This window comes from Lithobates pipiens, unplaced genomic scaffold (assembly GCF_037356315.1).
Source record: "Lithobates pipiens isolate NorthernLeopardFrog02 unplaced genomic scaffold, aLitPip1_a1.2 Scaffold_30, whole genome shotgun sequence".
NCBI classification, from domain to species: Eukaryota; Metazoa; Chordata; class Amphibia; order Anura; family Ranidae; genus Lithobates; species Lithobates pipiens.
The window spans coordinates 117,880,002-117,901,864 of record NW_027507791.1 but is presented as its reverse complement, the minus strand read 5'-3'; the positions used below and the strand labels follow the sequence as shown (position 1 = coordinate 117,901,864).

The window sequence follows — 21,863 nt, the reverse complement described above, 5'->3', positions numbered from 1 at the left end:
GAAGGATACCCCTTCCATTTTACCAGGTATTGTATTTGTCTACCGACTTTCCTGCATCCTAGTAAAGCTTCCACTTCAAATTCATCTTCTCCATCGATCTTGATGGGTGGAGGAGGAGGCACTTCTCTTCCAGGAAAAGGACTAGGAACCAATGGCTTCAAAAGGGAGGCATGGAAAACAGGGTGTATCCTGTACGATTCAGGGAGAGCTAGTTCAAAGGCTACAGGATTTATTACCCTTTTGATTTTGAATGGTCCTATGAATCTGGGACCCAGCTTGCGTGTGGGACAAGGAAGTTTAAGATTAGTGGCAGATCAAGATGGCCGCCGGCATCTAGAGCTCCGCTCCACCGCTGCCCTGCTTTAACCACCGGAGCCTCCAGAGCGCCCTCACACTGTACCGGACAGCAGATTATAGTGGGGGAACACTCAGGGAACCCGCGGATGGCGTCCCCGAGCGCCAGAAAGGATTTGTCCGGCCGTATGAAAGCCGAAACCGGCCCTGTCAGTTACGCCAAGATGGCAGCGGCTACACGAGGCCTCCCAGTCACAGCTCCTCAGGAAGTTTCCATAGCGGACCAGGACCAGGAACGGCTGCCTTTCCAAGGTACAGACTGTGCCCCTTTACCATCAGTTAACTCTCCCTCTTCCACTGAGTCTTTGCTGGGGGGATTGAGTGCAGGATATCCCACTACACCTATGAGGGATCCCCATACAGGCATGCTGCTGGAAGTCAGTGAGGCACAGGAAGATTTCCCTCCCCCCACAGACTTTCCTTCCATGACGACTGCTTTCTCACATATGCTTTCCAAAAGCCTAGCTATTCAGGCAAATCAGATCACTACCTCTATACATGCAGATCTGCAGCAAATAGGTCTGAGGCTGGACACTGTGGAACGGAAAACTGACCAGGCTGTATCACGGATCAATCAGAATTCGGCTAGATTGGAGGAGGTTCAGGACCAACTAGAGACTGTGTTTGCAAAAATCGATGACCTCGAAAACAGGTCGAGAAGATACAATTTTAGGGTACGGGGGACCCCAGAATCTGAAAAAGAGGTACACAAGGTGGTGAGATCTCTCATAAAGAATTTGATCCCTGACATCCCGGATCGCCATCTAGAACTGGATAGAGCACATAGGGCTCTCCAGGCCCCCCGCTCTGACGGTTTACCCAGGGACATTATAGTCAAGCCGCACTATTACTCTGTGAAGGAGGAGGTCATGCGAAAATCCAGATATGCAGAAAATCTCTTGTTCCAGGGTCACAAGATCCAGCTATTCGCTGACCTCTCCCCATACACTATACAGTGGAGACGGTCGTTTAAACCTTTGCTACAAGTTTTGTTGGACAAAGAAATCGCTTACAGATGGTCGTTTCCTTTGAGGCTGAATTTTTCTTACAAGAACAAAAGCTTTGGATTCTCCTCGTTCCAGGAAGGCGAAAAACTTTTGATTCGACTAGGTCTGCTACAACTGGAACCCGCAACGGAACCTTCCAACAGGGGTACCCCAGCGTCAACCAAGAGGCCTCCCCCAGCGAGCCCGCTGCAGCAGATCTGGCTGACACAAAGCTCCAAACGATCCAAAGAAAATCTGCCACCTTGAGACTATTTTAGTTTCCCCATATGGGGTTGAACTTCCTCTTTTTCGGGGATCCCCTGGTTGTGGCACGGGCCACGGGACTCGGGGGTCTTTTGGGACTCTCTTGGCCCCCTCCTCTATCTAGAGGGTTACGGGTGGGAAGTCTTCACATGTTCTGAAATATGTTTTGGGGCCTTCTTCCCCTCCCCAAGTTGTCTGATTTTTTGCTCTCCTTTCGCCATGTATCTTTATAGGGGGGGGCTTTGGCATTTTTGCATCTTTACATTTTTTGTATTTTTGTACTCTTGTATTTTTTGCATTATAACCTTGGTCCTGGTTAACTTCTTTTAGTTTCAGGTTGAGGTCTCAGGCCTTGCTATTCTGGACTCGAACGACCGGTACAGCGAACTCTTCTCATATCGGACGGGCCTGTAATGTATATGCCTTATCGGGGATAATATTCGGTTTACTGTCTGTGGTAACAGGGAATGTTTTAAGGGATATGCATATTTTCATAATCTTTGTTTGAAATAGTCCTTTACGGCCCCTAGGTACTGGTCTGATAAGGGTATGGCCATTTCTCCACCGTCTCTATTTTGGGGGGGGGGGGGGGTGGGGGATGGTGGGTCTGGAGCGAGAATTGGGCCATTCCCTTTGCCATAGGTATAGGAGTGCTGCTCCACTGTTAGAATTCTTGAGGGGCGCTCGGTTTACATTTTCGATAGGAGCCCGTGGCAGCTCCACAGTTTATATAGTTAAGGTGGCGGGGCGGTGGTGGATTTAGTGCGCTCCCCCTGGCTCAGAGGTATTGTTTAAGCTTCTGGGCCATTTTCGGGGTAACCTTGTCTGGGGTTGCCCCGTCCATTTACGAATGAGAGTTGGTTGGAGGGTTCCGACCGCTCGGGGGGGAGGATGGGGACGGGGGTCCCCTGTATGTATTTTTCTGACAACACAATGGTATTGCAACATGGTTCTCCTCATGCTGCTGTTCTTTCTCCCTATGATTGTTTGTCCCTCTTCTTTTTCATCTCTTTCCTTCTCCTTTCTCCTCATGTTTATTGCAGACAAGACGACTTTACTTACGACATCCGGCCTGCACTCCTGGACGTTTATGGAACCTATTGGTGGTTCTGGATTCGCCCACAGCGTGGCCCTCTTCATGGGAGCGGTGAGTTCTTGTTCAGTTGCGTGGGTCTCCCCCCTCTGGTCCATGGCTGACACACCTGCTAAAGCGCCCACCCTTAAACTTGTCTCGCATAACACTCAAGGCCTTAACTCCCCAATAAAACGTAGGAAGATTCTAGAACATTACCGATCCATACATGCGGACATTCTATTACTACAGGAGACGCACTTCCCTTCCTCTTTCAAACCCACATTTTTACATCAGCACTATCCTCAGTTAGGAAAACAAGACTAGAGGGGTGGCAGTGTGTTTCTCCAAACATATAAACCTCTCTCAACCTGAGATTGTTCAGGACCCCCAGGGTCGATATATTCTGGTTTCGGGACACATAGATGGGGAATGCTACACTTTTGTTTCCTACTATGCACACAATAAGGGCCAAAGCTCCTTTTTTGCATCCATGCTGAGGAAGCTACAGAACCGCCTTCAGGGCACGGTGTTTATTGGAGGTGACTCAAATGTAGCATTTGACTTTTCTCTGGATAAATCGGGATCTGGTGGGTCAAAACCCAAGCGTCCATCGAAACAGAGCATTAGCATTGCTCGCATGCTCCACTCGGGTGGTCTGATTGACTCCTGGCGGGAGATGAATCCTCAGGCGAAGGATTATACACATTTTTCGGCGCCACACCACACCTATGCCAGAATAGATCACATTTTTAGGAAACCCCAGACGGTTCCTCTGCTGGTTACTGCAAGGATCTTGGACTCGTCCTTATCGGACCACTCCATGGTGGTTGTAGTGTCCAGGAGACCTATGGGCTCCGGGAGCCGCCCATGTTGGCGTCTCCGGGAATCCATTTTGAGCGATCCTGCACATAGCGCAGTGTTGGAGGCTGCTATTCGAGAATACTTTGAGCTGAATGATACCGGGGAGGTGACGCCGGTTACTTTGTGGGCCGCACATAAAACTGTAATGAGAGGCAAACTGATACAGTTGTCCTCTAATCTCAAAGCGCAACACCGGGCTGACACTCTCAAACTCACGGAGGAGTTCCGTTCCCTAGCTAAAACACACAAACAGTGCCCTACGGCAGATTCATTAGCCAAACTAGACGAGGTCAAGGCCTGACTGAATATGTCCTTAACTACAGCGGCTGCTCAACATCCTACTTGGACGGGGGCTAAATTCTATGCACAAAAAGACAGGGTGGGCTCACGCCTAGCAGTAAAACTGACCCCCAAGCCACGATCTCAGTCTTTCCCTAAAATCAGGGTTCACTCAGGGGACCTCTCTCAGAATCCTGTTAAAGTCATGGACACTTTTTTGAAGTTCTACTCGGACTTATACAAGCAGGGGACTAGTCCCTCCAAGGGTGCTCGGGAGCGGCTCCTGAGTGATCTCCCACTGCCCAAGCTCTCAGAGGATCACAGGGATCTTATGGAGGATCCGTTCACTCCGGCAGAAGTACTTGACACTATCAAAACGCTTTCAGTGGGTTCTGCCCGGGTCCGGACGGATTCTCCAACGGTTATTATAAGAAGTTTGGCCCTTCTCTGGCTCCTTATCTGGTGAAAATGTTTAACTCTCTCAGGGATGGTACCGCCATGCCTCTGGACATGAACTCAGCATTTATATCGGTGATTCCAAAACCTGGTAAAGATGCCAGCGTGGTAGGCAATTTTAGGCCTATATCGCTTATCAATAATGATATTAAGATAATGACGAAAATACTGGCGAACAGGCTTTCAAGCTTTATCTCCCGGTATATTCACAAAGATCAGGTGGGGTTCATCCCTGGGAGACAAGGACCAGACCAGATTAGGCGCGCAGTAGATATTATTTCACTCCTAAAGGCACAATGGGACGGAGGTTCCCCGCAACAGGGGTTTCTGCTGTCCATTGACCTTCATAAGGCCTTTGACTCTATTGATTGGTTGTACCTTACGGATATTCTGGAGAGATGGGGGTGCGGAAAATACTTTCTTAACCTCATATCGGCTCTTTATTCTAATCCTTCGGCACAGGTGCGTCTGTTGGGCAGATATTCTAACACGTTCGGTATTGGTAGGGGGACAAGACAGGGGTGCCCATTATCTCCGCTTCTTTTTGCCATAGCCATAGAAACTTTAGCCATTGCCTTACGTTCCAACCCCGACATTAGGGGGGTCAGGTGCGGGTCCTGCGAACATAAATGCGCCCTTTATGCGGACGACCTCCTTCTTTTTGTTACTTCGCCCCTGACCTCCATGCCCATCATTAACCAGACTTTATTAGATTTTAGTAAGATTTCGGGACTCCGGGTCAATATGGAGAAATCTTTAGCCCTGAATGTTACGCTATCTACAGATATGCTATCACAACTTTCGAATAATTTTACCTTCTCATGGGCACAATCCCAGCTTCCATACTTAGGAATAAAACTCACTTCCGATATACACACATTATTCAAAGCTAACTATCCCTACATGGCGCAAAAATCCAAAGAGGATTTAGTACGTTGGTCTGGTTGTGGCATCTCCTGGCTGGGTAGGATTAATGCGGTGAAAATGACACTTCTACCGCGTCTATTGTACTTGTTCCGTTCACTCCCAATTCCAGTCCCCATAACATTCCTTGACAAAATACAAACGGACATCGTGAGGTTTGTCTGGGGGAAGAAAGGCTATAGGTGCTCCTCAGCCACACTCTACCGATTGAAATCTCAAGGGGGGTTGGGTCTTCCCAATTTATGGGGTTATTATCAAGCGGCACAACTGGCCCAGATATCAATGGCTTTCTCGGGTTCTGTAAAACCGGACTGGTTTTTGATGGAACGGCAATCTATTCCCCACCACACAATAGATTTCCTGATGGGTTGTAGCCCCAAACGCAGACCAGCGATTCTGGCTCCCACTCTTTCGCATTCATTGGCGCTTAGCTCCAACCTATTCAAACGGGACTCGTTGATCTCCCCACTGAAACCGCTAACACACATTTTTCATGATGGGGATTTTCCCCTGGGGGAAAATATAGAAGCCTTTAAATGGTGGACGGATAAGGGGTTATACAGAATTGGACACTTCTTTTCCCCTTCCGGTCCTCTTTCTTTATCACATTGCAAAAAGAAACTAGATATGCCCGATTCGGAAATGTTCAGATTTACACAAATCTCACACTATTTGAATTCCATTTGGACTTCCAAGCCTCTTCCTCCTTTTATAACGCAATATGAGCAATGGTGTGCGCAGGCCACGGACCAGAGGGGGGGCATCTCCCTGATTTACGAGGCTCTCATGGGGAAGGACAACAAGCCCCCTTATGCTCTCGCATGGGAAGCTGATTTGGGCAGCTCATGGGAATCGAAACAGTGGTTTGGGGCCTCGATGAGAGCTCACAAAGGTATACTTAATGTTTCTCTAAATGAGGCAGGTATCAAAGTCCTGTTTAGATGGTACTATGTTCCTTCCAGGCTGGCAAGAATTTTTCCGGGTTCCTCGCCAGTGTGCTTCAGAGGTTGTGGTCTGGGAGGAGATATGTTTCATGTCTGGTGGTCCTGTCCAGGCATCCGTTCCTTCTGGCGGAAAGTGTTTCGTACGGTTAGTTCCATTACGGGGACTGCTGTACTACCACACCCCAGTTTAGCCTTACTAAATCTTTTCATCCCGGCTTTATCCAAACATTTACAGCAATTGGCGTTTTTTGTTTTCCTTGGGGCTAAAATTACGATAGCTAAGGCCTGGAAGAAACACACGGTTTCATACAAGATGTTCAGATCTAAGGTAACATGGATTATGGTGCAAGAACAAGTAGTGGCCAAGTGGCACGACAAAACGGAGAGATTCCGGTTGATCTGGGAACCTTGGGCGACGTTGTGTAATATTTCTCTTATTCCAGGAGTGCAGCCTGGTGCTTTGTCTTCTAGGGCAGGTAACACTTGATTCAGCTTTTTACATTACCTTTCTTTCTCCTCTCCCCCCTTTCCTTTTTTTTTTCTCTTTCTCACGTTTTATCTCTGCTCTTCTTCTTCACCTCCCTTGGTGTATTGGGATGTGCCCCACATGGGGTTCTACTGGAGATGGCAGCGATGTTCTGGGCTGGTTTTTGGCCCAAAATTCCTTTGGGCATCCCAGGCAACTGAACTTTGTAGGGATGGGTGGGGAGTGTCCTGGTCTTGGCGGGCGGGCCTAGCCCTTGGTCTGCAGCTTGATCCCGTTTGGGGCACCAGGGGATCCGTGGCTCGTGTGCTTTGACTAGACATACTCCCCCATGGGGGCTGAACTGCTTGTTATGGGTACAAGATAATACCAATGTTTTTTCAATGCACTTCCTGTTGGCTTTATAGATTGGTTTTGATATATTCTGATCTAGATCCATGTATGTCTAGCTCGGCTTAGCCTATGTACGGGTGGATTTAGCTTGTTTGTATTGAGGATTGTTTATCATTTATGTTCTGATGCAAATCTTCAATAAACATTATTAAAAAAAAAAAAAAAAAGATTAGTGGCAGATAGCCAGACTTCCTCGCCAATTTTAAAGGTAGGGTTCTCCTTCCTTCCCCTATCATGGTATTTCTTGTAATCATCCTGGGCCTTCTGTATGGTCTCCGGGATCCTTTGGAAATTAGATTGGATGGCGGCTATCCGATCTTGGACCGTAGGAACAGTGGATTCTGGGATGGAGTTGGGGAGGAAAGAAGGGTGAAACCCACAGTTGATCCAAAAGGGAGTCTGGTTGGTAGTTGTATGAATTGAATTATTGTAGGCGAATTCTGCATATGGCAACAGGGCTGACCAATCATTTTGAGATCCTGAACAAAAGCAGCGAAGATACTGCTCAAGGGTTTGGTTTGTCCGTTCAGTTTGCCCGTTACTTTGGGGATGATATGGCGATGACAAACAGATCTTGATTTCCAGTATCTTGCAGAGTTCTCTCCAGAATTTAGAGGTGAACTGTGGACCTCTATCTGACATGATACTGATGGGAACCCCATGGAGCCTGACAACCTCCTTAATAAAGAGATTGGCAGTTTCCAGAGCAGAGGGGGTACCGACCTTAGGTAGGAAATGGGCCATCTTTGAAAGACGGTTGACTACTACCAGAATTGTGGTGAAACCTTCCAAGGGCGGTAGCTCCACAATAAAATCCATTGACACGTCTGCCCAAGGCCGGTCAGGAATGGGCAAAGGCCTTAACAGGCCCCAGTGCTTGATCTTGGGACCCTTGCTTCGCTGGCACGGTACACAAGAAGCAATGTAAGTCTGGCAGTCCTGTCTCCAACCTGGCCACCAGAAAGAACGAGAGATCAGTTCCGCTGTTTTCTGTGTCCCAAAGTGGCCGGGCAATTTGTGATCATGACAAGTCCTTAGAACTTGAGTCCTAATTTCAAGGGGAACGAAGACCTTGTTTCGGGCCCAAAACAGATTGTCACGTTTTTCCAAGGTAGATAAGAATTGGTCATTGCAATGGACTGAAGCTGTTTTGATGGCCGTAAGTAAGTCAGGCTGTGGGAGTAGAAGGAAGTTGTGAGGCGACAAGATCGTACTAGGCTCTGTTACCTGGGAGGACTCAGGGAACATGCGTGAGAGCGCATCCGCTTTGTTGTTCTTGGATCCGGGCCGTTAAGAGATATGGAACTGGAATCTTGAAAAGAATAGCGCCCAACGGGCTTGACGGGGTCTTAAGCGTTTGGCAGTCTGCATATATTCAAGATTCTTGTGATCTGTAAATATTGTGATGGGATGAGTGGCTCCTTCCAAGAGGTATATCCACTCCTCCAGAGCGAACTTGATGGCCAATAGTTCTCGGTCGCCTACGTCATAATTCCTTTCCGGTGTGGTCAGATTCCGAGATGCGAAAGCCACCGGGTGTAACAAAGCTTTAGGCCCTTGTCGTTGTGAGAGGATGGCTCCTGTGGCTGTCTCGGAGGCATCTACTTCCAGTACAAATGGTAGTACTGGATCGGGATGCCGTAAAATAGGAGCTGAGGTGAACAAGGTCTTTAGTTTGGTAAAGGCTTCTTGGGCTTCTTGAGACCGCTGAAATCGGGTCTGTTGGCGGGTCAGCTGAGTGATGGGGGCGACTATTGAAGAGAACCTGGCGATTAATCTGCGATAGAAGTTAGCGAAGCCTATAAACCTTTGCACGGCTTTCTTATCCCTTGGAGCAGGCCATTCCAAGATTGCCTTGATCTTTTGGGGGTCCATGGAGATGCCCTCGGTAGAAATGAAGAATCCTAAGAATTGAACTGTAGTTATCTCAAATTCACATTTCTCTGCCTTAAGGTAGAGCCGATATTGTCGGAGGATGGTGAGGACTTTCCACACGTGGACCCTGTGGAGTTCAAGAGAAGCAGAGAAAATAAGGATATCATCTAAATATACCACTATAAAATCATCAAGATAGTATCTGAAGATATCATTTACTAGATGCTGAAATGTGGCCGGGGCATTGCACAGGCCAAAGGGCATAACAAGATATTCATAGTGGCCAAATCTCGATCTGAAGGCTTCCATTCATCCCCAGCACAGATTCTAATGAGATTGTAGGCCCCCCGCAAGTCCAGTTTGGAAAAATTTTTGGCAGATCTTAAGCGCTGGAATAACTCAGGGATGAGTGGAAGTGGATAGCGATTTTTGATTGTGACTTTATTAATTTCCCTGTAGTCAACACATGGCCTAAGGGATCCGTCCTTTTTTCCCACAAAGAAAATACCTGCCCCTGCTGGCGAAGAAGATGGGCGAATGAACCCCTTTTCAAGATTTTCATCAATGTAGGCTTTGAGAGCCTTTAGTTCAGTCGCGGATAAGGGGAATATTCGTCCAAAATCTCAGAGCCGGGTAACAGTTCAATGGGGCAGTCATATGGTCTGTGTGGTAGTAGACGGTCAGCCTTCCTTTTATCGAAGACGTCCTTAAACTCAGAATGGACCCGAGGAATGTGCTGAAGGTGATTAGTGGTGGGGGCCACGGTCATACAAGGAGCTGGAATGGAATCAAAACAATGCTGCATACAGTAGGCAGATGTAAAGGACACTTCCTTCTTGTTCCAACTGATCTGGGGATCATGAGCCTGCAACCAAGGAAGTACCAGGATGATAGGGAACATGGGAGATGATATTAGATCGAAGCGTAGGAGTTCTCTATGGCCAGAGTCTGTAATAGTAAGCAAAGGTAGTGTCTCCTGTGTTACTGGACCTGAGTGTGGCAGAGATCCATCTGCTAAATGGACTAGAAGGTGTGTTGCTTTATTCTGGCTTGGAATGCGTAGTTGCTGTGCAAGGGAGATGTCCAAAAAGCAACTACATGCCCCCGAGTCAATCACGGCTGGGAGTGATATCTTCTCTTCTGCCAGCTGTAGAGAAACAGAGAGAGTCACATAAGTTTGAGCAGGACCAACACTCTGGTAGTTCATTATACACCGTGGGGGCAACTTATGGGGTCTCACGGGACAGCTGTGAATGAAATGTCCAAGCCCCCCACAGTATAAGCACAGATTGGCTTGGCGTCTTCGTTGTCGCTCTTCTGGGGTGAGACGAGGACGGACCAAACCTAGCTGCATGGGCTCCCCTTCTGAAGCCGATGGACCCGAAGGGACCGGGATGGGCGGATACGGGACAGTGGCCTCAGGACGCATCCAACTAGGCCGAGGGGCCTGGAGGCATTCGGAACGCCGCTCGCGCATCCGTCTGTCCAGTTTTGTGGCCAACTGGATTAATTCTTCCAGGGAGGCAGGAGTCTCTACTCGGGCCAACTCGTCCTTTAGGTTCTCGGAGAACCCTAACCGGTATTGATAACGCAGGGCAGCCTCGTTCCAGCCGGTGTCAGCTGACCACTTGCGAAACTCAACGGTGTAATCCTCCACCCGTCTTCTCCCCTGTGAGAGAGCACGCAGGGTAGCCTCAGCCGTGGCAGTACGCTGAGGGTTGTCATATAATTGTTCCATGGCCTCAAAGAAGGTGTCCATGGAGTTTAACAAGGGGCTTCTCTGTTCCATAAGGCTATGGGCCCAGGCCTGGGGTTCCTCAGCCAAAAGAGAGATAATAAACCCGACCTTGACGATCTCCGAAGAAAAGGTCCTGGGTTGCAAAGCCAAGTACAAGGAACATGCATTTTTAAAGGCTCTGAATTTCTTTCGGTCGCCTGAAAATCGTTCAGGCGTGGGTACTCGTGGTTCGGGTACTGCCATCATCATACTGGGTGGAGGCTGGACATGAGGTGTGGAGGCACCGCTGACTGAGGCCTGCGTAGGACTTGTGGGTGCCAGAGCTGTGGCTAGTCGCTGAAGCCTGCTGTCGATCTGTGCATAGCCATCCTGTAGTTTCTGTACTGCTTCTGTGAGTGCAGAGACTTGCTGGCAGAGGACTTCTAATGGAGAACCCGTTCTGTTGGCCTCTGTCATGGCTGGTTTGTACTATCATATAAATGTACTCACCGAGGCCAAGATGCAGAGAGCGGTCGCTGTTGCGACTCGGCGCAGACCACCCCTGAATGTGGCACAGGGGGTGGTTGCACCAAGAGGCACAAGCTACCAGTAGGACAGTCACTTGCTAGTAGATCAGCAGGTAGCTTGAGCAGAGCTGAAAGGTGATGTCCCGTGGGAAGGTTCAGAAGCAATGGTAGCAAGTCCGTAAGGCAAAGGCAGAATCCAGGAGACAGGCCAGGGGTCAAACACAGTCCAGATCAGAAGACAACAAGTACCAGGAACACTGAGACAGAAGGATAATCCAAGACAAGCCGGGGGTCGAACACAGGAGATAGCAGGTAAGTCCAGATGCAGGCTGAGGGTCAAACACATTCAGAAAGCGGGAGTCCAAGGTCAAGCCAGAGGTTGGGTCAGGAGAAGATCAGCGAGGTCGATGAGGCAATCCGGGTCACAGCGGGTAATGCAGATCACAGGAACAGACGTGGGAAACACAGGAAGCTGAAGACAAACCAGCAGTGTGTTTGGATGACCTCACTTCTTTTATAGGTCAGCGAGGGTTCACACCCTGTGTGTGTGCTTGTGTGCTTTAGTTTATTCCTATTGCACTCAGCTGTGCGCCAGAGTGCTTTACCCGTGCGCATCCTATGACAGTGCCCCCCCCCCCCCCTGGGGGCAGCCTCCGGACGCCCAAGCTAGTCATCAATTCCGGATGTTGCTGATGGAATGTCTTTATTAATTTGGGTGCATGAAGGTTCTTGGATGGTTCCCAGGAGTTATCTTCTGAAGGATACCCCTTCCATTTTACCAGGTATTGTATTTGTCTACCGACTTTCCTGCATCCTAGTAAAGCTTCCACTTCAAATTCATCTTCTCCATCGATCTTGATGGGTGGAGGAGGAGGCACTTCTCTTCCAGGAAAAGGACTAGGAACCAATGGCTTCAAAAGGGAGGCATGGAAAACAGGGTGTATCCTGTACGATTCAGGGAGAGCTAGTTCAAAGGCTACAGGATTTATTACCCTTTTGATTTTGAATGGTCCTATGAATCTGGGACCCAGCTTGCGTGTGGGACAAGGAAGTTTAAGATTAGTGGCAGATAGCCAGACTTCCTCGCCAATTTTAAAGGTAGGGTTCTCCTTCCTTCCCCTATCATGGTATTTCTTGTAATCATCCTGAGCCTTCTGTATGGTCTCCGGGATCCTTTGGAAATTAGATTGGATGGCGGCTATCCGATCTTGGACCGTAGGAACAGTGGATTCTGGGATGGAGTTGGGGAGGAAAGAAGGGTGAAACCCACAGTTGATCCAAAAGGGAGTCTGGTTGGTAGTTGTATGAATTGAATTATTGTAGGCGAATTCTGCATATGGCAACAGGGCCTACCAATCATTTTGAGATCCTGAACAAAAGCAGTGAAGATACTGCTCAAGGGTTTGGTTTGTCCGTTCAGTTTGCCCGTTACTTTGGGGATGATATGCCGATGACAAACAGATCTTGATTTCCAGTATCTTGCAGAGTTCTCTCCAGAATTTAGAGGTGAACTGTGGACCTCTATCTGACATGATACTGATGGGAACCCCATGGAGCCTGACAACCTCCTTAATAAAGAGATTGGCAGTTTCCAGAGCAGAGGGGGTACCAACCATAGGTAGGAAATGGGCCATCTTTGAAAGACGGTTGACTACTACCAGAATTGTGGTGAAACCTTCCAAGGGTGGTAGCTCCACAATAAAATCCATTGACACGTCTGCCCAAGGCCGGTCAGGAATGGGCAAATGCCTTAACAGGCCCCAGTGCTTGATCTTGGGACCCTTGCTTCGCTGGCACGGTACACAAGAGGCAATGTAAGTCTGGCAGTCCTGTCTACAACCTGGCCACCAGAAAGAACGAGAGATCAGTTCCGCTGTTTTCTGTGTCCCAAAGTGGCCGGCCAATTTGTGATCATGACAAGTCCTTAGAACTTGAGTCCTAATCTCAAGGGGAACGAAGACCTTGTTTCGGGCCCAAAACAGATTGTCACGTTTTTCCAAGGTAGATAAGACTTGGTCATTGCAATGGACTGAAGCTGTTTTGATGGCTGTAAGTCAGGCCGTGGGAGTAGAAGGAAGTTGTGAGGCGACAAGATCGTACTAGGCTCTGTTACCTGGGAGGACTCAGGGAACATGCGTGAGAGCGCATCCGCTTTGTTGTTCTTGGATCCGGGCCGTTAAGAGATATGGAACTGGAATCTTGAAAAGAATAGCGCCCAACGGGCTTGACGGGGTCTTAAGCGTTTGGCAGTCTGCATATATTCAAGATTCTTGTGATCTGTAAATATTGTGATGGGATGAGTGGCTCCTTCCAAGAGGTATATCCACTCCTCCAGAGCGAACTTGATGGCCAATAGTTCTCGGTCGCCTACGTCATAATTCCTCTCCGGTGGGGTCAGATTCCGAGATGCGAAAGCCACCGGGTGTAACAAAGCTTTAGGCCCTTGTCGTTGTGAGAGGATGGCTCCTGTGGCTGTCTCGGAGGCATCTACTTCCAGTACAAATGGTAGTACTGGATCGGGATGCTGTAAAATAGGAGCTGAGGTGAACAAGGTCTTTAGTTTGGTAAAGGCTTCTTGGGCTTCTTGAGACCGCTGAAATCGGGTGTGTTGGCGGGTCAGCTGAGTGATGGGGGCGACTATTGAAGAGACCCCGGCGATGAATCTGCGATAGAAGTTAGCGAAGCCTATAAACCTTTGCACGGCTTTCTTATCCCTTGGAGCAGGCCATTCCAAGATTGCCTTGATATTTTGGGGGTCCATGGAGATGCCCTCGGTAGAAATGAAGAATCCTAAGAATTGAACTGTAGTTATCTCAAATTCACATTTCTCTGCCTTAAGGTAGAGCCGATGTTGTCGGAGGATGGTGAGGACTTTCCGCACGTGGACCCTGTGGAGTTCAAGAGAAGCAGAGAAAATAAGGATATCATCTAAATATATCACTATAAAATAATCAAGATAGTCTCTGAAGATATAATTTACTAGATGCTTAAATGTGGCCGAGGCATTGCACAGGCCAAAGGGCATAACAAGATATTCATAGTGGCCAAATCTCGATCTGAAGGCTTCCATTCATCCCCAGCACGGATTCTAATGAGATTGTAGGCCCCCCGCAAATCCAGTTTGGAAATTTTTTTGGCAGATCCTAAGCGCTGGAATAACTCAGGGATGAGTGGAAGTGGATAGCGATTTTTGATTGTGACTTTATTAATTTCCCTGTAGTCAACACATGGCCTAAGGGATCCGTCCTTTTTTCCCACGAAGAAAATACCTGCCCCTGCTGGCGAAGAAGATGGGCGAATGAACCCCTTTTCAAGATTTTCATCAATGTAGGCTTTGAAAGCCTTTAGTTCAGTCGCGGATAAGGGGAATATTCGTCCAAAATCTCAGAGCCGGGTAACAGTTCAATGGGGCAGTCATATGGTCTGTGTGGTAGTAGACGGTCAGCCTTCCTTTTATCGAAGACGTCCTTAAACTCAGAATGGACCCGAGGAATGTGCTGAAGGTGATTAGTGGTGGGGGCCACGGTCATACAAGGAGCTGGAATGGAATCAAAACAATGCTGCATACAGTAGGCAGATGTAAAGGACACTTCCTTCTTGTTCCAACTGATCTGGGGATCATGAGCCTGCAACCAAGGAAGTACCAGGATGATAGGGAACATGGGAGATGATATTAGATCGAAGCGTAGGAGTTCTCTATGGCCAGAGTCTGTAATAGTAAGCAAAGGTAGTGTCTCCTGTGTTACTGGACCTGAGTGTGGCAGAGATCCATCTGCTAAATGGACTAGAAGGTGTGTTGCTTTATTCTGGCTTGGAATGCGTAGTTGCTGTGCAAGGGAGATGTCCAAAAAGCAACTACATGCCCCCGAGTCAATCACGGCTGGGAGTGATATCTTCTCTTCTGCCAGCTGTAGAGAAACAGAGAGAGTCACATAAGTTTGAGAAGAACCAACACTCTGGTAGTTCATTATACACCATGGGGGCAACTTACGGGGTCTCACGGGACAGCTGTGAATGAAATGTCCAAGCCCCCCACAGTATAAGCACAGATTGGCTTGGCGTCTTCGTTGTCGCTCTTCTGGGGTGAGACGAGGACGGACCAAACCTAGCTGCATGGGCTCCCCTTCTGAAGCCGATGGACCCGAAGGAACCAGGATGGGCGGATACGGGACAGTGGCCTCAGGACGCATACAACTAGGCCGAGGGGCCTGGAGGCATTCGGAGCGCCGCTCACGCATCCGTCTGTCCAGTTTTGTGGCCAACTGGATTAATTCTTCCAGGGAGGCAGGAGTCTCTACTCGGGCCAACTCGTCCTTTAGGTTCTCGGAGAGCCCTAACCGGTATTGATAACGCAGGGCAGCCTCGTTCCAGCCGGTGTCAGCTGACCACTTGCGAAACTCAACGGTGTAATCCTCCACCCGTCTTCTCCCCTGTGAGAGAGCATGCAGGGTAGCCTCAGCCGTGGCAGTACGCTGAGGGTTGTCATATAATTGTTCCATGGCCTCAAAGAAGGTGTCCATGGAGTTTAACAAGGGGCTTCTCTGTTCCATAAGGCTATGGGCCCAGGCCTGGGGTTCCTCAGCCAAAAGAGAGATAATAAACCCGACCTTGACGATCTCCGAAGAAAAGGTCCTGGGTTGCAAAGCCAAGTACAAGGAACATGCATTTTTAAAGGCTCTGAATTTCTTTCGGTCGCCTGAAAATCGTTCAGGCGTGGGTACTCGAGGTTCGGGTACTGCCATCATCATACTGGGTGGAGGCTGGACATGAGGTGTGGAGGCACCGCTGACTGAGGCCTGCGTAGGACTTGTGGGTGCCAGAGCTGTGGCTAGTCGCTGAAGCCTGCTGTCGATCTGTGCATAGCCATCCTGTAGTTTCTGTACTGCTTCTGTGAGTGCAGAGACTTGCTGGCAGAGGACTTCTAATGGAGAACCCGTTCTGTTGGCCTCTGTCATGGCTGGTTTGTACTATCATATAAATGTACTCACCGAGGCCAAGATGCAGAGAGCGGTCGCTGTTGCGACTCGGCGCAGACCACCCCTGAATGTGGCACAGGGGGTGGTTGCACCAAGAGGCACAAGCTACCAGTAGGACAGTCACTTGCTAGTAGATCAGCAGGTAGCTTGAGCAGAGCTGAAAGGTGATGTCCCGTGGGAAGGTTCAGAAGCAATGGTAGCAAGTCCGTAAGGCAAAGGCAGAATCCAGGAGACAGGCCAGGGGTCAAACACAGTCCAGATCAGAAGACAACAAGTACCAGGAACACTGAGACAGAAGGATAATCCAAGACAAGCCGGGGGTCGAACACAGGAGATAGCAGGTAAGTCCAGATGCAGGCTGAGGGTCAAACACATTCAGAAAGCGGGAGTCCAAGGTCAAGCCAGAGGTTGGGTCAGGAGAAGATCAGCGAGGTCGATGAGGCAATCCGGGTCACAACGGGTAATGCAGATCACAGGAACAGACGTGGGAAACACAGGAAGCTGAAGACAAACCAGCAGTGTGTTTGGATGACCTCACTTCTTTTATAGGTCAGCGAGGGTTCACACCCTGTGTGTGTGCTTGTGTGCTTTAGTTTATTCCTATTGCACTCAGCTGTGCGCCAGAGTGCTTTACCCGTGCGCATCCTATGACAGTGCCCCCCCCCCCTCCCCCCCCCCCGGGGGCAGCCTCCGGGCGCCCAAGCTAGTCATCAATTCCGGATGTTGCTGATGGAATGTCTTTATTAATTTGGGTGCATGAAGGTTCTTGGATGGTTCCCAGGAGTTATCTTCTGAAGGATACCCCTTCCATTTTACCAGGTATTGTATTTGTCTACCGACTTTCCTGCATCCTAGTAAAGCTTCCACTTCAAATTCATCTTCTCCATCGATCTTGATGGGTGGAGGAGGAGGCACTTCTCTTCCAGGAAAAGGACTAGGAACCAATGGCTTCAAAAGGGAGGCATGGAAAACAGGGTGTATCCTGTACGATTCAGGGAGAGCTAGTTCAAAGGCTACAGGATTTATTACCCTTTTGATTTTGAATGGTCCTATGAATCTGGGACCCAGCTTGCGTGTGGGACAAGGAAGTTTAAGATTAGTGGCAGATAGCCAGACTTCCTCGCCAATTTTAAAGGTAGGGTTCTCCTTCCTTCCCCTATCATGGTATTTCTTGTAATCATCCTGGGCCTTCTGTATGGTCTCCGGGATCCTTTGGAAATTAGATTGGATGGCGGCTATCCGATCTTGGACCGTAGGAACAGTGGATTCTGGGATGGAGTTGGGGAGGAAAGAAGGGTGAAACCCACAGTTGATCCAAAAGGGAGTCTGGTTGGTAGTTGTATGAATTGAATTATTGTAGGCGAATTCTGCATATGGCAACAGGGCCTACCAATCATTTTGAGATCCTGAACAAAAGCAGTGAAGATACTGCTCAAGGGTTTGGTTTGTCCGTTCAGTTTGCCCGTTACTTTGGGGATGATATGCCGATGACAAACAGATCTTGATTTCCAGTATCTTGCAGAGTTCTCTCCAGAATTTAGAGGTGAACTGTGGACCTCTATCTGACATGATACTGATGGGAACCCCATGGAGCCTGACAACCTCCTTAATAAAGAGATTGGCAGTTTCCAGAGCAGAGGGGGTACCAACCATAGGTAGGAAATGGGCCATCTTTGAAAGACGGTTGACTACTACCAGAATTGTGGTGAAACCTTCCAAGGGTGGTAGCTCCACAATAAAATCCATTGACACGTCTGCCCAAGGCCGGTCAGGAATGGGCAAATGCCTTAACAGGCCCCAGTGCTTGATCTTGGGACCCTTGCTTCGCTGGCACGGTACACAAGAGGCAATGTAAGTCTGGCAGTCCTGTCTACAACCTGGCCACCAGAAAGAACGAGAGATCAGTTCCGCTGTTTTCTGTGTCCCAAAGTGGCCGGCCAATTTGTGATCATGACAAGTCCTTAGAACTTGAGTCCTAATCTCAAGGGGAACGAAGACCTTGTTTCGGGCCCAAAACAGATTGTCACGTTTTTCCAAGGTAGATAAGACTTGGTCATTGCAATGGACTGAAGCTGTTTTGATGGCTGTAAGTCAGGCCGTGGGAGTAGAAGGAAGTTGTGAGGCGACAAGATCGTACTAGGCTCTGTTACCTGGGAGGACTCAGGGAACATGCGTGAGAGCGCATCCGCTTTGTTGTTCTTGGATCCGGGCCGTTAAGAGATATGGAACTGGAATCTTGAAAAGAATAGCGCCCAACGGGCTTGACGGGGTCTTAAGCGTTTGGCAGTCTGCATATATTCAAGATTCTTGTGATCTGTAAATATTGTGATGGGATGAGTGGCTCCTTCCAAGAGGTATATCCACTCCTCCAGAGCGAACTTGATGGCCAATAGTTCTCGGTCGCCTACGTCATAATTCCTCTCCGGTGGGGTCAGATTCCGAGATGCGAAAGCCACCGGGTGTAACAAAGCTTTAGGCCCTTGTCGTTGTGAGAGGATGGCTCCTGTGGCTGTCTCGGAGGCATCTACTTCCAGTACAAATGGTAGTACTGGATCGGGATGCTGTAAAATAGGAGCTGAGGTGAACAAGGTCTTTAGTTTGGTAAAGGCTTCTTGGGCTTCTTGAGACCGCTGAAATCGGGTGTGTTGGCGGGTCAGCTGAGTGATGGGGGCGACTATTGAAGAGACCCCGGCGATGAATCTGCGATAGAAGTTAGCGAAGCCTATAAACCTTTGCACGGCTTTCTTATCCCTTGGAGCAGGCCATTCCAAGATTGCCTTGATATTTTGGGGGTCCATGGAGATGCCCTCGGTAGAAATGAAGAATCCTAAGAATTGAACTGTAGTTATCTCAAATTCACATTTCTCTGCCTTAAGGTAGAGCCGATGTTGTCGGAGGATGGTGAGGACTTTCCGCACGTGGACCCTGTGGAGTTCAAGAGAAGCAGAGAAAATAAGGATATCATCTAAATATATCACTATAAAATAATCAAGATAGTCTCTGAAGATATAATTTACTAGATGCTGAAATGTGGCCGGGGCATTGCACAGGCCAAAGGGCATAACAAGATATTCATAGTGGCCAAATCTCGATCTGAAGGCTTCCATTCATCCCCAGCACGGATTCTAATGAGATTGTAGGCCCCCCGCAAATCCAGTTTGGAAATTTTTTTGGCAGATCCTAAGCGCTGGAATAACTCAGGGATGAGTGGAAGTGGATAGCGATTTTTGATTGTGACTTTATTAATTTCCCTGTAGTCAACACATGGCCTAAGGGATCCGTCCTTTTTTCCCACGAAGAAAATACCTGCCCCTGCTGGCAAAGAAGATTGGCGAATGAACCCCTTTTCAAGATTTTCATCAATGTAGGCTTTGAAAGCCTTTAGTTCAGTCGCGGATAAGGGGAATATTCGTCCAAAATCTCAGAGCCGGGAAACAGTTCAATGGGGCAGTCATATGGTCTGTGTGGTAGTAGACGGTCAGCCTTCCTTTTATCGAAGACGTCCTTAAACTCAGAATGGACCCGAGGAATGTGCTGAAGGTGATTAGTGGTGGGGGCCACGGTCATACAAGGAGCTGGAATGGAATCAAAACAATGCTGCATACAGTAGGCAGATGTAAAGGACACTTCCTTCTTGTTCCAACTGATCTGGGGATCATGAGCCTGCAACCAAGGAAGTACCAGGATGATAGGGAACATGGGAGATGATATTAGATCGAAGCGTAGGAGTTCTCTATGGCCAGAGTCTGTAATAGTAAGCAAAGGTAGTGTCTCCTGTGTTACTGGACCTGAGTGTGGCAGAGATCCATCTGCTAAATGGACTAGAAGGTGTGTTGCTTTATTCTGGCTTGGAATGCGTAGTTGCTGTGCAAGGGAGATGTCCAAAAAGCAACTACATGCCCCCGAGTCAATCACGGCTGGGAGTGATATCTTCTCTTCTGCCAGCTGTAGAGAAACAGAGAGAGTCACATAAGTTTGAGAAGAACCAACACTCTGGTAGTTCATTATACACCATGGGGGCAACTTACGGGGTCTCACGGGACAGCTGTGAATGAAATGTCCAAGCCCCCCACAGTATAAGCACAGATTGGCTTGGCGTCTTCGTTGTCGCTCTTCTGGGGTGAGACGAGGACGGACCAAACCTAGCTGCATGGGCTCCCCTTCTGAAGCCGATGGACCCGAAGGAACCAGGATGGGCGGATACGGGACAGTGGCCTCAGGACGCATACAACTAGGCCGAGGGGCCTGGAGGCATTCGGAGCGCCGCTCACGCATCCGTCTGTCCAGTTTTGTGGCCAACTGGATTAATTCTTCCAGGGAGGCAGGAGTCTCTACTCGGGCCAACTCGTCCTTTAGGTTCTCGGAGAGCCCTAACCGGTATTGATAACGCAGGGCAGCCTCGTTCCAGCCGGTGTCAGCTGACCACTTGCGAAACTCAACGGTGTAATCCTCCACCCGTCTTCTCCCCTGTGAGAGAGCATGCAGGGTAGCCTCAGCCGTGGCAGTACGCTGAGGGTTGTCATATAATTGTTCCATGGCCTCAAAGAAGGTGTCCATGGAGTTTAACAAGGGGCTTCTCTGTTCCATAAGGCTATGGGCCCAGGCCTGGGGTTCCTCAGCCAAAAGAGAGATAATAAACCCGACCTTGACGATCTCCGAAGAAAAGGTCCTGGGTTGCAAAGCCAAGTACAAGGAACATGCATTTTTAAAGGCTCTGAATTTCTTTCGGTCGCCTGAAAATCGTTCAGGCGTGGGTACTCGAGGTTCGGGTACTGCCATCATCATACTGGGTGGAGGCTGGACATGAGGTGTGGAGGCACCGCTGACTGAGGCCTGCGTAGGACTTGTGGGTGCCAGAGCTGTGGCTAGTCGCTGAAGCCTGCTGTCGATCTGTGCATAGCCATCCTGTAGTTTCTGTACTGCTTCTGTGAGTGCAGAGACTTGCTGGCAGAGGACTTCTAATGGAGAACCCGTTCTGTTGGCCTCTGTCATGGCTGGTTTGTACTATCATATAAATGTACTCACCGAGGCCAAGATGCAGAGAGCGGTCGCTGTTGCGACTCGGCGCAGACCACCCCTGAATGTGGCACAGGGGGTGGTTGCACCAAGAGGCACAAGCTACCAGTAGGACAGTCACTTGCTAGTAGATCAGCAGGTAGCTTGAGCAGAGCTGAAAGGTGATGTCCCGTGGGAAGGTTCAGAAGCAATGGTAGCAAGTCCGTAAGGCAAAGGCAGAATCCAGGAGACAGGCCAGGGGTCAAACACAGTCCAGATCAGAAGACAACAAGTACCAGGAACACTGAGACAGAAGGATAATCCAAGACAAGCCGGGGGTCGAACACAGGAGATAGCAGGTAAGTCCAGATGCAGGCTGAGGGTCAAACACATTCAGAAAGCGGGAGTCCAAGGTCAAGCCAGAGGTTGGGTCAGGAGAAGATCAGCGAGGTCGATGAGGCAATCCGGGTCACAACGGGTAATGCAGATCACAGGAACAGACGTGGGAAACACAGGAAGCTGAAGACAAACCAGCAGTGTGTTTGGATGACCTCACTTCTTTTATAGGTCAGCGAGGGTTCACACCCTGTGTGTGTGCTTGTGTGCTTTAGTTTATTCCTATTGCACTCAGCTGTGCGCCAGAGTGCTTTACCCGTGCGCATCCTATGACAGTGCCCCCCCCCCCCTCCCCCCCCCCGGGGGCAGCCTCCGGACGCCCAAGCTAGTCATCAATTCCGGATGTTGCTGATGGAA

The 21,863-nt window shown here is 49.1% G+C and overlaps 1 pseudogene; it reads right to left on the bottom strand.

Annotated features, from left to right (window-relative positions):
• Positions 1 to 15,377, bottom strand: part of LOC143942230 (uncharacterized) — a 28,454-nt pseudogene extending 13,077 nt beyond the window's left edge.
• Positions 15,378 to 21,863: the final 6,486 nt, after the last annotated feature.